The following is a 15,702-nucleotide window of genomic DNA, read 5'->3' as shown; positions in this document are numbered from 1 at the left end:
ATAAGTACCAGCCCCTTCAGTGATGCAGGCTTCCTTGACTGAACACTCAGCTTGGTTATCAAGCAGGATTAAAAAGCAAGCACAGGGAATGACCTAAAATTGCTGAAGGAAAAGATGAGTGCTGGCCAATTCAGTGAGCAGCCCCATCAGAACCAGAAAGTGGATCCAAACTTGGTGAGGGTCTCCTTCACCAGAGGCAGATGGGAGGCAAAGGGTGGTGGAGACACCTCCATCCGCTTGTTTGCAAACATGGGAAACTGGGCAATGCGGCTCTACATCTCTGTTTAAAATGGAAGAGGTGGAGGCTTCTGAAGGCAGGATGTGGGGGAGATGAACGCACAGGAGAGAAACACTGAAAAGAAACAAGCAGATCTTGGCCAGAAAGATGGATATAGTGCTGTTTCGGCTTCTGGGAGTTTTAAACATTTCTTCCTGTCCAGCAGCATCCACAAATGATGGGAAGACTTCACTCGCCCACAGAACAGAGATTGTATTCGCTGTCAGCAGCTTCCCCAATAGGCACGTTGAGAGGATTAATGAAGATCCGGGTGCTACACTGGTCGTTGCCATAGAAATGCGTAGATAAGCAGAGCCGTATAAAAGATGTGCCAAATGCAATACCTTTTATCCCCTGGCTGACAATAATGGGGAGGCAGAACGTCTCTTTGCATTAAGGAGCCCGACGGATTAGCTGGAACACAGCCTCTGTGCTCCCGCCAGCCTCTGCTGTGTGTGTGCAGTTTTTAGATCCAGGCTGTCAGTCTGGATCTAAAAGGGCACTGGCAGAATTGATACAGCTCAACACAGCAGTAGATGTTACTGACCTCAGGCAACCTCATAGCTCAGCAAATGACCAGGACATCAAATAGTCACCTCTGCCAACACAGCGTCTTCATTAGCAATGTGCTATTTTCTCTGTTTCTAACTTTCCTGGTTTACAGCAGTGCACAGGGCATTTTTCCCCCTTACCTTTTTCTGCTATAATCTGGAAAATAAATCTAAGACCCTGTTTTTTCATCAGATATCCACGTAAGTCCATTCTACACCCACTTGAAATCTTACACTTTTGTCTCCTGGTTTTAAAAGACTGGGAATGGAATGGATAAAGAAGATATGGTATAGATATAAAATGGACTATTACTCAGCCATAAAATGGAACAAAATTGGGTCATTTGTAGAGATGAGAATGGACCTAAAGAGTGTCATATGGAGTGAAGTAAGTCAGAAATAGAAAAACGGACATTGTTTATTAACATATATATGTGGAAGCTAGAAAAGTGGTATAGATGATCTTATTTGCAAAGCAGAAATAGAGATATAGCTGTAGAGAAAAAATATACTGATACCAATGAGGGAAGGTGGGGGGTGGGATGAACTGGAACATTGGGATTGACACATATACACTATTGATACTGTATATAAAATAGATAACTAACATAAATACATAAATTTTAGATTTATATTTTAAATGTACATAAAATAGATAACTGCATATAAAATAGATAATTAATCTACTGTATAGCACAGGGAACTCTATTTAAACCACAAAAGGTGGGGTTATATGCATACATATAGCTGATTCATTTTGATATGTAATAGAAACTAACAGGGGCTTCCCAAGTGGCACTAGTGGTAAAAAGCCCACCTGACAATTTAGGAGACTTAAGAGACACGGGTTTGATCCCTGGGTCAGGAAGATCCCCTGAAAGAGGAAATGGCAACCCACTCCAGTATTCTTGCCTGGAGAATCCCATGGAGAGAGGAGCCTTGCGGACTACAGTCTATGGGGTTGCAAAGAGTTGGACACAACCGAAGCGACTTAGCAGCAGCAACTGTGGAAGCTAACACAACATTGTAAAGCAACTAACTCCAAGAGCAATTAATTAATAAGAAGGTGTTGGAGGGGGGAAAAACTGGGAGTCACACCAGCCCAGGAAGAGAGAAGGATATTCAAGGAGGGGAAAGTGGCTTCCCTCCACTCCACAGTCTCGGGACTTCACTGCTTGGACTGTCCCCCACTCAGACTAAACCCACATTTCAGAATGATGTGGTTGACAGGGAATACCTAGGAAAGAGAATAGAAGACAGCAGCAAGGGTGGTGTCTGCTGAGTGCTTTTCAGAGGGAGGGCCTCCCTCCCAGAGCCCAGTGCTGGTCTCACAGAGCCCATTTGGGCTTGAATTATCTTCATGCAGTTTGGACTGGCCACATGAGCATTTCATGTGGATGCATGCATGGGGCGGGCCGTGCACATGTCTGGTATGGTAATGGATGGGCGGGCAATGCATGCATCTGCTGTGGTAATGCAGGGGATGACCACTGCTGTTTGATGCAGAGGCAAAGTCGTAGCTGTGAGCAGGGAGAGCAGGGTTGGGGTCAGGCAATCCCCTCTTTTGGGGTCAGAGGTGAATGAAGGCTGCTGTCTGAACACCACTGTGCAGCCCACAGTCAAGGTGAGCCCTGAGCGTCTCCAGCTTAATCAAGGAAAGCAGCCCGAAGACAGCCCACCTGGTGATGCTGTGCAGACTTGAAAGAGACTGTACCTCCCTAGACGGCTCACTCCTCCATCAGCTGAAGCTCTCCTAGAGTGAACACACAGATCTGCAACAGCTGCGACAGCTCCCTGGAGTTGTGCAGTGCGCAGCCTGCACAACCTGACAGGGCAGCATGGAGTGATCATTGTGCTGCCGCTGCTCCAGAGATACAGTATCTGTAGGGACACCTACGTGACAGAGCCAGTGGGTCAGGAAGAACCAGACACCAGCACCATTGTTCAGCAACAGGTGGGTCAGTCTCAAGATTACCAAGCCAGTCTGGGTGCTGGGATCTTCACTGGCCTAAATCAGCCCCAGGGAGGACCTGTCGGGTCTTGTAAGAATCCAGACCCACTTATATGAGCATTTGGAGGTGACAGGACAGACTCAAGAATTAATGAATGCGGCTGTAGAGAACACATCGATTCTCCCAAATGCTGATCTTAGAACAAAAAGGGGAGTCTGAAAAGTAATGAACTTAGCATTTGTTTCAAGGATTTAGTAAAAAAAAAAAAAAAAAGCCAAATAACCCCTAGGTCAAGTGAAAGAAGAAATCATAAAGAAGAAGCTGGGACTTCCCTGGTGGTCCAGGGGTTAAGACTTCCAATGCAGGGGGTGCAGGTTCGATCCCTGGTCAGAAGCTAAGATCCCACACACTTCAAAGCCAAAACAAACACAAAACATAAAATGGAAGCAATATTGTTACAAATTCAATAAAGACTTTAAAAATGGTTCATATTAAAGAAAATATCTGAAAAGAAGCAGAAACTAACCCAGTCAGGAGAAGTGTGTTTGTTGGGTCAACCAGGGTTCCAGACCTGTGTTTCTCTCTCTATTATCAGTGTCTGCCTCTGTCCCTGTCTTTCTAAGGCACATGTTCTTTATCTCAGACACACACACGCACACACACACACACACTCACACACTGCATTCTACAAACCATCTGTCCTTTGCTTTAGGGTGGAATTTGCACTTCTGATCTAATTCTCAAGGTTTAAAAGCATAAAAATAGATTTGTCTGTAAGTTCTCCATCAAGGAAATTTTGGAGACTGTTTCAGACCATATTTACTTGGCTCTAGCTCTGCCTCATCATAGCTTCTGAGCCCCTCCGCACAGCCGAGCGTGTGCAGTCTTAGCACACTTTCTGCCCTGAGTGAAGACTGCAGCCTTGGACATCTGGGTGGCGTGGGTGGTGAGCTTTAAGGCTCGTGCTTATGTTTCTGGAAAGAGGAATATAGCCATCAGGTTGGTTGAATTTTCCTTGTGTTTGGTACTAGACAGAGCAACGGTGGATTACAGAAGACAACAAATCTGAGACAAGTTCTGTGTGTATGTGTGTTTCCGTTGCTCAGCCATGTCTGACTCTTTGTGACCCCATGGACTATAACCTGCCAGGCTCCTCAGTCCATGGAATTCTCCAACAAGCTTCCTGGAATCGGTTGCCATTCCCTTGTCCAGGGGATCTTCCTGACCCAAGGATCCAACCCAGGGTACTCCTGTGTTGCAGGCAGATTCTTTACCATCTGAGCCTGTAAGGAAGCCTGAGACAATTTCTAGACACTGGAATTCCACAACCTATGATAACACACCTGCACAAATAGCTTCTCATATTGCTAAGGGTAAATGCAAAATAGCCAGTCAATCTAGGTGAAAACAAGAGTTCAATAAGTGGAAGAAAAATCGCTCAGACGGAACTCGCCTCATGTAGAAATAGCTCAGGAGTTGAGTGAGGACACAGACGCTGGAAGCAGGATTATGAGGAAACAGCCTTCACTTAATCAGGGTCCAGATGGGCTGAAGTCAGAACACAGCATCCTGATTTGCACACGGTCTAGTTCTCTGAGCCGCGAGAAAATGCTGTTCCAATATCCGAGGAGGATCACTAATTCAAACCCTCGTTCTTCTGACCTGCGGCCAATCCCTCAGCCTCACACAGACGCCTCCCTTCATGTGTGCGGAAGGAATAAACCTATCACTCCAGCTCAGATGTTCACTGGGGAAATTAACTAACACTTTTAAAGCTCTTCTTATAAGAACCACGCCATGCAAAAGGAAATTGGCTTATCCATTTAATATAGCAGTTGGTGACGGAGGCTCAATTGTGTCATGGAAAAGACGCTCTCCTAGAAGAGGGGCAATCAGGTTCAGTCCTGGTCAGCCATGTTTAGCATCACAGCCTTGAATACAACACAAGAATGCCTGAACGGTTGCACCAGCATGGATGGACCTGGGAATGATCACACTAAGTGAAGTGAATCAGACAGAGAAAGACAAATATCATATGATATCACTTACCTCTGGAATCTTAAAAAAATGATACAAATGAACTTATTTACAAAACAAATAGATCCACAGACATAAAAAACAAACTTATGGTTACCAAAGGGCAAAAGCAGGAGGAAGGCAATAAATTAGGGGTTTGAGATTAACAGATATATACTACTATATGTAAAATAGATAACAAACAAGGACCTACTATATAGCACAGGGGACTATATTCAATATTTTGTAATAACTTATGAGGGAAAGGAATCTGAAAAAAATAGATGCATATGTGTGTAAGTATAACTGAATCACTTTGTTGCACACCTGAAATAACACAACTTTATGAATCAACAGTAGCTTCTGGTGGCTCAGATGGTAAAGACTGCCTGCAATGCAGGAGACCTGGGTTCGTTCCCTGGGTTGGGAAGATCCCCTGGAGAAGGAAATGGCTGTCCACTTCAGTATTCTTGCCTGGAGAATCCCATGGACAGAGGAACCTGGTGGGCCACAGTTCTTGGGGTCTAAAAGAGTCAGACATGACTCAGCAGCTAATACACACACACACACACACACACAAATTAATTATACTTCAGTTAAAAAAAAAAAAACCACTTGACTCCGTCATCTGTAACTCAAGACATCTATATCTGATGAAATTGCTTTTACTAACATCCTACAATGCCATGGCCACTGCACATGTGTGCACATAATAGATAAATAACAGAGACAGATAAGGATAGTACAGTTCTTCCCAAATTTTGTGAAATAAACAAACATGGAAATATTCTCTGTTGTGCTGAAAAGTATTAAATGTGTTGAGAAATATAATAAAAAACAAAACTAAGTAAAATTGCTGTAGCTAAACATTTGCTTGAGTTGAAGTCATTTCTAAACACTATCAATTAATGATGCCCTCAACAAAGGCTCCTCCTATGATACTATCTACCCTGTCCACTCCACTACTGTTAGCCCAGTGCTTCTCCCTGCCCCTGGAAGACATCACTTCTAATTTCTTAGCAAAGCACATCCTCACCTCCTGGAAGCCTCTTCAACAAGGAAATCGCTGCATCTTTGGGATTATAACGACCTTCTTCTAGCCATTTCTCCAGTGACTGTTGGATTCTTTCTACAATCTACTTTCTCCAACCTTCTGTAGCAGGCATGTGTGTGTGTGTCTGTGTCTGCATGCAAATACACGCAGACACACACCCTCACTAAACATTCTAAAGCACATAGAAACCCAGAAAAGTTATTAAAGGAATTTGACAGTGATACTTTTTCAACTATAAAGTGCAGACAATACTAGTACTTATCTCGGAGGACTGGTCTGAGGATTAAATGAACAGTCAATAGATAGCACATTTTAAATATGCCTGGCCATGGTGAGTGTGAACCACTGTTATTACCTTTATGATTCACTCAGTTTAAGCTTGAAGCAATATCTTATTCCATAAATGGCTGCCAATCTTGACCCATTATATCAAGATTATTAAATGGCTCTATTTATGTAAAAAAGGCTCTCACAGTCATAGGGGAATTTCACAACCAGAAAAATACCCTAGGAGACTATTAAGTCCACAGTGTCTAGGTTGACAGGACAATTATCTTGTCCCTAAGTGAACATGCTCTTCCAGTTCCATAACCATCCCATTCATGTCCATTTTTCCCACTCAACAGTCTTCACATCCCCTCAATCTGCTTCTGTGTTTCATGTCATTGCACCATGTCTTTGTCAGTTACAGTGGATAACTAAGTAACACCCACATCCCACTGTCATTAGTGAGCTGAGAAATTCAACTGGAGAAAACATTTTCAGGATGATGGCTCACTTTTAATATCTTTATCGCTTATATGTTTATGCTTTTTGCAATTAGGAATATTTTAAAACCATCTATGATTCAAATTTTGAAAATGAACATAAGGTTTGATCTAAAAGTCAAAGCCTATAATTGGAGAAATGGTCTGAGGTTGGTGTGCTCTTTGGAGGATCCCTTGATATTTTTTTTCTAATCTACAGTGGAGGAAGTGTTGCTATCTATCCAGTTAGAAAGCATATTATCAAGAACCAAAGATTAAATAGTGCCATGTAGCAAATTCTGGGTTATCTGTTAGAATTTCTACTGCAGGACAACTTTACACGGTCCTGTATAGTATTTCAGTCAGTTCTTCCTGGGGCTAGACGGGGCTTAACTGAGTGAATATATTCTCAATTTACTACTCAAACCAACCAACCTTCAGGAAGTCTGACCTGCTATAAAAATAAAATCAATAAAAGAAAACAAAAGAAAACAACCCTATTAGAAATTTTCACAGAAGTTACTTTGAGATTGTATGTTCTATTAATTAATTTCATTGTTTTCTACATGGTGTTCATATTAGAAATCTGACAAAAGAGTGAAATACTTATCGATTTTGCAGGTACTATAATCGGCTATCTTTTTATATTTTTGTTCATTTATATATTTGGCTGCACAGAGTCTCAGTTGGGACCTGCAGAACCTAATTCCCTAATCAGGGATCAAAACAGGACCCATGCATTGGCAGCAGAATCTTAGCCACTGGACCACAAGGGAAGTCCCAATAGGCCATCTATTCTTTTTTTTAAAAAGTTATTACTTTTTATTAAAATATAGTTGACTTACAATATTACATTAATTGTGGGCATACAGCACAGTGATTTAATATTTTCATAGATTATATCCATTTAAAGATAGTATAAAATATTAGCTATATTCCCTGTGTTATACATTACATCCATGTAGCTTATTCATTTTATACATAGTAGTTTGTACCTTTTAATCTCTTACCCCTCTCTTGTCCCTCCCCACTTCCCTCTCCCCACTGGTAACCTTTAGTTTGATCTCTATATCTGTGAATCTTTTTCTATTTCATTAAATTTAACCATTTGTTTTAATTTTAGATCCCACATATAAGTGAAAAAGTACAATACATATCTAACTCATTTCACCAAGCATAATACCCTGTAGGTTGGTCTATCCATGTTGTTGCAAGTGGCAAATTTTCATTCTTTTTTACAGCTGAGTATGAATAATTTTTATTGTGCCAATAAGCCATCTATTCTTAAAACGAGATTTATAGAACAAATCGAGTGAGAATCTTTTATTCCTATTTTTTGTGTGGCTACAAAAATCATGAATGGAATACACACCCATCTTGTAATTAAAAATGAGAGAAAAATATTAAGAAGTAAAAAGAAGTCTTCTGGTCATAGAAATGGTTAAGTGATCCCACCATGCTCCTTCCATTTTCCACGTTTAGTATCAGAACGCTTGGCCCTCTAAGTGGGTTCGCTGAAGCCCACCAGAGACAGCCTTCTTCCTTGGGGGCCCCTGGAGTAATTTAAGTGCATCCACTTCCAGATCACAATTCTGCAGGGAAGCCACTTAGTCCTCCTACTCTCCCGTAGGCTAGAACAGACTGATGCTAGTGGACCAGCCTTGGACAGGACGAAGAGGACCACACCCCAGAGCATAATAGAGAAATTGGGATCCTGACTGAGCTCCAAGGGCATAGCCTCCTGCCAGCTCTGAACCACCTGCCTGCCTCCAGGCTCTTGTATGAGAAACACATGTTTTCTGGTCTGATGAAGCAACTATATTTTTGTGTCTTTTTTTTTTTAATATCAGTTTAGCCTCTTCCTTAACTGATACATCATCCTACATCCCACTCTCCTGAAATGACATATGATTTTGACATAGGACCATTTGGCTGCTTTTTTTAAGCATTTAAAAATAGACTTAATCTGTCTGTACATAATTTTGCATTCTTTTTGTTAGCTTGATATTTTGCTTAATGTACTTTCCATGTCATTAACAAATCATCTTCTTCATCAATCTTACAAGTCATCTTTATAATGACATATTCATTGTCGTTGTAAGGGCATTGTGCGCTGTGCTGTGCTAAGTCGCTTCAGTTGTGTCTGACTTTTTGGGACCCTATGGACTGTATCCCACTAGGCTCCTCTGTCCATGGGATTCTCCAGGCAAGAATACTGAACTGGGTTGCCATGCCCCCCTCCAGGGGATCTTTCTGATTCAGGGATTGAACCCATGCCTCTCACATCTCCTGCATTGGCAGGCAGGTTCTTTATCCCTAGTGCCACTTGGGAAACCCCACAAGGGCATTACTCATGGCCATTTCAAATATATTCCCTTATGCTGTACAGTATTACCAACAAAACACAACTTTTGTTCCATCAGAATTGTGCAGTTTTCCTCATAACGATCTTGTGCATATTTTGTTAGATTGATACTTGAATGTTTCATTTTTGAATGAGAATGCTGGTAAGGTTTTGTATCTTTTAGATTTTTAAAAGTAAATATGTTCAATATTCTAAATTTAAAAAATCAGTTTTCAATAAAACTGAAAGCAATATGTGGGAAAGATGACAAAAGTGAAAGACTGAAGGACATCCCAGCTCTAATTTGCTTTGTCAAAGCACTTGGAATGGGCACTCAGTTGTGTCTGAATCTTTGTGACCCTATGGACTGTAGCCCACCAGGTTCCTCTGTCCATGGGTTTCTCCAGGCAAGAATACTGGAGCGGGTTGCTGTTTCCTTCTGCAGGGGAATCTTCCCAGCCCAGGGATTGAACTTGAGTCTCTTGCATCTCCTGCACTGACAGGAGGACTCTTTATCACCACGCCACCAGGGCTTCCCACTGAAGCGCTGGATCATGTTCCAGAGAGCCTTCCCTTTAACATCCAGCCCTGCCCCCTCCCCCTCCACCATCACTGACATAATATTTTGTTGGGGAGTGTTTTCCTTTCTGTTCTGTGTCACCAAGTGGAGTGTGAGATCCCTAAGGGCAGCAACCATTTCTTCAACCTTTTTTAATCCCCAGCACTGAGTACAGGTATACATATGGCAGACTTTCTAAAAATATTTTTAATAGTAATGAGACTGTTGTGATTTAAATATAAACCATGGCCGTGATTTTCCCAAAATGCTCCAAAACATCAGTCTGAATAATTTATAGCCATCACGTATCTGTATAAGCTTTTAAAGCCCCATAAAATCAAAACATACCTTATAGTTTTAAAATGTAGGTTATAAAAATAATGAAAATGTAAACAGATCGATTTTTAAAATAACAAACATTGCAGCCAAGCACACATCTGAATAAACAGTGCATTTCAGCTGCAAAAAAGTTGTTATAGATGGAGCGCAAAACTTGGCCAACACAACTTAAAGTTTCCACATGTACTATAAACTTCCAGTGTCAACCTGAACTTTATCTGAAAGGTTATTGCTAATATTTCAAGCCATATGCTGAAAAGACTTTCTATTAAAATATTGACTGTATTTCCCTATTTTGACTCTCTTTCTTAAAAAGACAGTTCTCAGTTGAAATCAATTTTTCCAGCCAATTTACATGGAGGATTAAGGGTCATTCATCTGTATAGTCCTGAGAGAGAAAGAAGAGATACAGTTGGTATCAGCCGTAAAGCAAATCCTTGGGCACCTGGTCACACTCAAGTTTCTGCTGGGACCACCAGGATGGAGGAAAGTGGGGTAAAGCTGCCTTAAAACGTGTGTACTTGTTCAAAAAAGTGGGAGACACTGAGGGGGTCCGAGGCTGTCCTGCCAAGCCACATCCACAAAGATCTTGGTATTCGCGGCACCTCCAAGCATGTGATTCCCCAGATGGAGGGTAGTCAACAGTGTCTTACCATGGAATTCATTAAACATGAACTTAGCTCTGTGAATCCATCCATCTCCCACCTGTCTACACTCGCTGCAGACAAACCCCACCTGCCCCTGACTCTCTACCCTCCACAGCCTCCCCACCTGCTCCAATTCACAGCCAGCCTCCTGCCCGACCCTTCAAGCCTCAACCAAAATTATAGCTCCCTCCAAAAACCTTGCTGACCCCACCTGATCCCACTTCTCTCCAAATCCCCTGACCCCTTTATGACGATGTGTCGACTCTGGGTGCTGGCTCTTGGTGTGTAAGCTACTCACCTCTCTGTGGCTGGGGGCTGCCTGAGAAGGAGATCTGCTTTCCCATCGTCACTCAAGTCCTGTCTGGAGGCTTGCAGATCCATTTGCACAGAGCAGATGCTCAATGCACATTCACCAAACTCGACAGGACTTGGTAAATCTTTAAAGGTTCAATACATGACACACAATGAAAATGAGTGCAGTGCATTCAGAACTGACTGGCTTAGCAAAAAGATGAATAAGGCATGGAAATCTCACTGAAATTTGAGGCGTGTGTACCACTCACCACCTTGTCTGATGGATGAACTGCATTTCCTTCCCTGGGGTCTCCCCATGGTGGGCAGAGGAGACTCAGTTCTCTTCCTGCCACTCCATGCCATCCCGCCCTCCATCAGGTAGAACAGCACCAATCTGTGAGCAGTTACAAAAGCAGAAACCCCCATCAGCTCATCTCTTTGTCTGGACACAGGGCTGTTCTGGAAACTGCACGTTCGAGGTACCAACGAATGTCAGGTGAGAGGGAGAACAAAATGATTGATTGCCCTTTTCTGCGGAAGAGCTCAATCCTGAATGGAAAGCTTGATTGTCAAACCACTGACACAAAAACAGAATGAGTGGATGGGCTCTTCTGATGGTGAACTTCATCCTGAGAGCTCCCTGCCCAGGCCTCTAAGTACTGCATGATTACACGTGACTGACAGGTTTTGGGACCAGGGGGTGGTGATTTATAGATTAGCCTCGTACTGGCTGATGAATGGGTAGTCAGGCTTCCTGGTCACAAGACTTTGGGAGCTCAAGGACCCTGGCCTGCTGGGTTTGGAGAGAAATGACTCTCTCATCTCAGCACAGTCTGAGGGAGCTTGTACAGGCTCAGGAGAATGCCTCTGATGGCCTTATCTTCTGATGGAAATCAGGAATCATCTGTTGTCTCCAGCTGACTGTAAAGCTTCAAACTGTTGTAGCCCACTGAAGCCACAAGCTAGAATTGGTGTGCACAGAACAAAGACAAGATGTATAAATCTTCATTCCTTTCATGAAGAAGTATGGCGCGTTTTCTTGGCAGGCAAACTGATGAAGTATGGCAACGGGGATGCTCTGCTGCTGCTACTGCTAAGTCGTTTCAGTCGTGTCTGATTCTGTGCGACCCCATAGACGGCAGCCCACCAGGCTCCCCTGTCCCTGGGATCCTCCAGGCAAGAACACTGGAGTGGGTTGGCATTTCCTTCTCCAATGCGTAAAAGTGAAAAGGGAAAGTGAAGTCGCTCAGTCGTATCTGACTCTTAGCGACCCCATGGACTGCAGCCCACCAGGCTCCTCCGTCCATGGGATTTTCCAGGCAAGAGTACTGGAGTGGGGTGCCATCGCCTTCTCCCCAGGGATGCTCTAGTAAGATAAAAAATAGAGTTTTTACTTTTTGCTTTTAAAAAATACCCCCATGGCTGAAAATATAGAGCAAGATGAAAATGATGTGTGCAGACAACCTAGAAGGTCAATAGTGAAAAGTGAAGTTGTTCAGTCATGTCCAACTCTGATCCCATGGACTGTAGCCTACCAGGCTCCTCCATCCATGGAATTTTCCAGGCAAGAATACTGGAGTGGGTTGCCATTTCCTTCTCCAGGAGATCTTCCCGACCCAGGGATTGAACTCCCGCATTGTAGGCAGACACTTTACCGTCTGAGCCACCAGGGAAGTTCAATAATTCTTCATGTTACTTCAGCCCTTTTTATCGAACTAAACATAGGAAACAGGAGTTTCATCTGTCTCTGAGGTAGAAACATGTAGGTCTCTTTGAAGGAATTGGTCCAGGTATAAAGTTAATAAAGAAGAAAAGAAAATGCCCAGGGATGGAGAGAGTTATGGATTATGGACTGCTCCTACTTTGGGGGAGGAGATGGATGGCATCATCTGTTAGGTCCATCCTGTGTGGGGCTCCAGAGCAGGTAGTGAGTATCCAAACATTTTCACTCTTAGCCCTGAATTTTGTTCTCTTGCTCACCCTAATCCCTCTGCCTTTCACCCTGCAGAGTCTCCAAGAGTTTCTAATGGACTTCATGTCTAGATTTTACACTATTTTTTTTTTCCAAATTTCTGTGTAGCATCCTCTCAATCTCAGAAATGGGAAAATACAGTGTGTAGCAGCGATGCAGAAGATGAGGGTCTCTGACTGGAGGATTAATCAGAGCAAACTGTTGGCAGCAGCTTTGGAAGTGGTTCTGGCTTTCAACTCAGTCAGTCTGCTTCTGAGCACCCAGCTAAGGAACAATTCCTGAATGTGAACATAGGTTCAACAGCAAGAGAGAGTAGCACTGACATATATACATGATCACATGTCAAACAGAGAGCTAGCGGGAAGCTGCTCTGTAGCACTGAGAGCTCAGCTAGGTGCTCTGTGATGGATGATCTAGAGGGATGGGATGGAGGTGGGTTGGGAGGGAGGCTCAAGACGGAGGGGATATATGTATACTTACAGCTGATTCACGTTGCTGTATAGCAGAAACCAACATAATATTGAAAAGTAATTATCTTCCAATTGAAGAAAACAACAACAAGATGCTTTCTGAAGCTCCCGAGACTCCGCTGCCACGTTGCAAGCTCAGAGCTTAGCAGAGATGCAATCCAGGCACCAAAGACTAGTTGAGGAGGGAATGGATGATTGGTGCTGATGGGCAGCGTCTTGGGCTGGTTCTGTAAGCAGACTATGGAAATCAGCGTGTATATGTGTCAGGCACATTGGGAGGCAGTGTCCTTTCTAATCTGTACTCCAGCTCTGTGGAGCTCTGACCATTACCGATGCCATTTTTCAGCTGATGGATGCACAGAAAGGTTAACTGGACTCGTAGAATAAGCTAAGTACAGACATAGTTAACAGAGCAGCGGTCTGCACCTGAGCATTTCAGTCCAGAGCTTGAGTAACCACTTTCTTTTACTGCAAGACGCTCCCCCACTGCACAGGTGTAAACACACCCTCATGCAGACCCCCCCTCCCAGGAGAAGAAGGCTGACAGCTACTGGTCTATTGGGGGGCTCTCAGAGAACATTAGGCTCCCACCACCTTTCCCCACCCCCATAGTAAAGTGATGCTTCCTTGTGGTGATGTTTCTGCCTATGTTTATAAAGAACAGGGTGCTCGAAAGTCCAAAACCAGAATGGACTTTTTTTTTTTTTTTAAAGATGAATGAAAATCAGGCAGAATCCCTGGATCTTCATTTTTATCATCAATTCATCCCTAAAACCTGGGTTTCCCAGGTGTCTCAAATGGTAAAGAATGCAGGAGACAGAGGTTCCATCCCTGGGTTGGGAAGATCCCCTGGAGAAGAGAATGGGAACCTACTTCAGTATTCTTGCCTGGAGAATTCTATGGACAAAGGAGTCTGGTGGGCTACAGTCCATGGAGTCAAAAAGAGTCAGACACAACTGAGCAACTCACACACACACACACACACACGCACACACACACACACACACACACATCCCTAAAACCTGCTCTGAGCAGGCATGGTGCTGTGGAAACCTAACACATGAGCTCTTTAAGGAGCACAGAGCCCCATCTAGGAAAAAGGCAAGGAAGAAGATGATTCTAGTCCTCAGTGGACATCTTGAAATGGACCCAAAGCTGCAAATACTCGGGAGACTTATGGGCTCCAATGGTCATCAACCTGTGTCGCAGCCTCAGGTCCAGATTTTGCTTTTCTCAATGTCTTGTTCTCAATATTTTTCTGATGAAATGTCACTTTCCTCAAAAAGATAGATTTTATGTTAATGTCTTGTTAAGGGAGGATTCTGGCTATTAATAGTTTATTTCAATTTAATTGATTCCTTTCATGCATGTTCATGTATGTTAATATTTAAATCAATTGCTTCTCCACTAAGCATTCATCAGTTAAGGCTTAGAGAAAAAAGAGAAAGGAAAATTAAACTGGATTTTTTTTTCAAATTACAGATCATGTTCAAAATGAAATACAAGGTGGAAAATATTTTTAAAAGGCACGTTCACCAAAGCAAGATGTCTGAAAAATTATTATATTACATGAAAATGTGACATCTGATATACTTTAGAATTCCTGGATGGGCATCCAGTGTTAAAATACTGACTTTGATCAGGAAAACATATGTACATTTAACTGAACACTCAATCCAAGGGCACTTGTTTAGTTCCTAGGTTGTGTCTGACTCTTTTGTGACCCCATGCATGGTAGGCCACCAGGCTTCTCTGTCATGGGATTCTCCAGGCAAGAATATTGGAGTGGATTGCCATGTCCTCCTCCGGGAGTTCTTTCTGACCCAGGGATCAAGCCGGAGTCTCCTACATTGTATGCAGATTCTTTATCACTGAACCACCAGGGAAAATCCCTCACAGAGCACAATTTGTGTCAATTTTCAAGCAATAGTCTCATCATAGCAATTTTAAAATTAAGCCCCATTAAAGCAGCCTGCTGACCTCTTAGAGATGAGCTGATATTGCCAAGGTGATGCAGTCTGTGCCCCTCATCTCCCTCTGAATGATGCAGGCTCGTCCTTCCTTTCCAGAATATGAGATATGGGGAAGGGAATGAGGACTCGCCAGCCCCAAATGTACCACTCTGGACAAGGATACTTTGAAGCTGAAGGTAACCAAGCAATGGCAGATGCGGGAAAAGCCCTCCTCCCTTCCTCTTCTGCTGGAAAGCAGGGCATTCAACTCTCCTTGTGGAGGAGCCTTCCTCCCCTTCCTGGCCAGGAGGAAAATCACCATTACTCTGAGAGAAAGGAGGTCAGTCAGCACCAAGTTGGATCCGCAAGAAATCACCTTACTGAGAACCCTTAGCTTCCATTACTTTTCTCACACATGCACCTTCCCAAACTTACCACCCAACTGAGAGCACAAACTGTGACTTTGTCTTGTCACTTTCTTGCACTTGTCATCCTCTGTAACGAGGTATCTAAGCTCCTAGTTCTATCA

General features: G+C 43.1%; 1 long non-coding RNA gene across 1 annotated transcript; it reads right to left on the bottom strand.

Annotated features, from left to right (window-relative positions):
• Positions 1-9,688: 9,688 nt before the first annotated feature.
• LOC138438118 (uncharacterized) lies at positions 9,689-15,473 on the bottom strand. Its single transcript, XR_011256264.1, has 5 exons — positions 15,202-15,473; positions 13,232-13,448; positions 11,049-11,173; positions 10,784-10,922; positions 9,689-10,226 (listed from the first exon to the last, which is right to left on the bottom strand). It is a non-coding gene; the product is annotated as an uncharacterized lncRNA (long non-coding RNA).
• Between the last annotated feature and the right edge of the window lie 229 nt (positions 15,474-15,702).

Source organism: Ovis canadensis, chromosome 3, assembly GCF_042477335.2.
Source record: "Ovis canadensis isolate MfBH-ARS-UI-01 breed Bighorn chromosome 3, ARS-UI_OviCan_v2, whole genome shotgun sequence".
NCBI classification, from domain to species: domain Eukaryota; kingdom Metazoa; phylum Chordata; class Mammalia; order Artiodactyla; family Bovidae; genus Ovis; species Ovis canadensis.
This window is presented reverse-complemented; position numbering and strand designations above follow the sequence as displayed.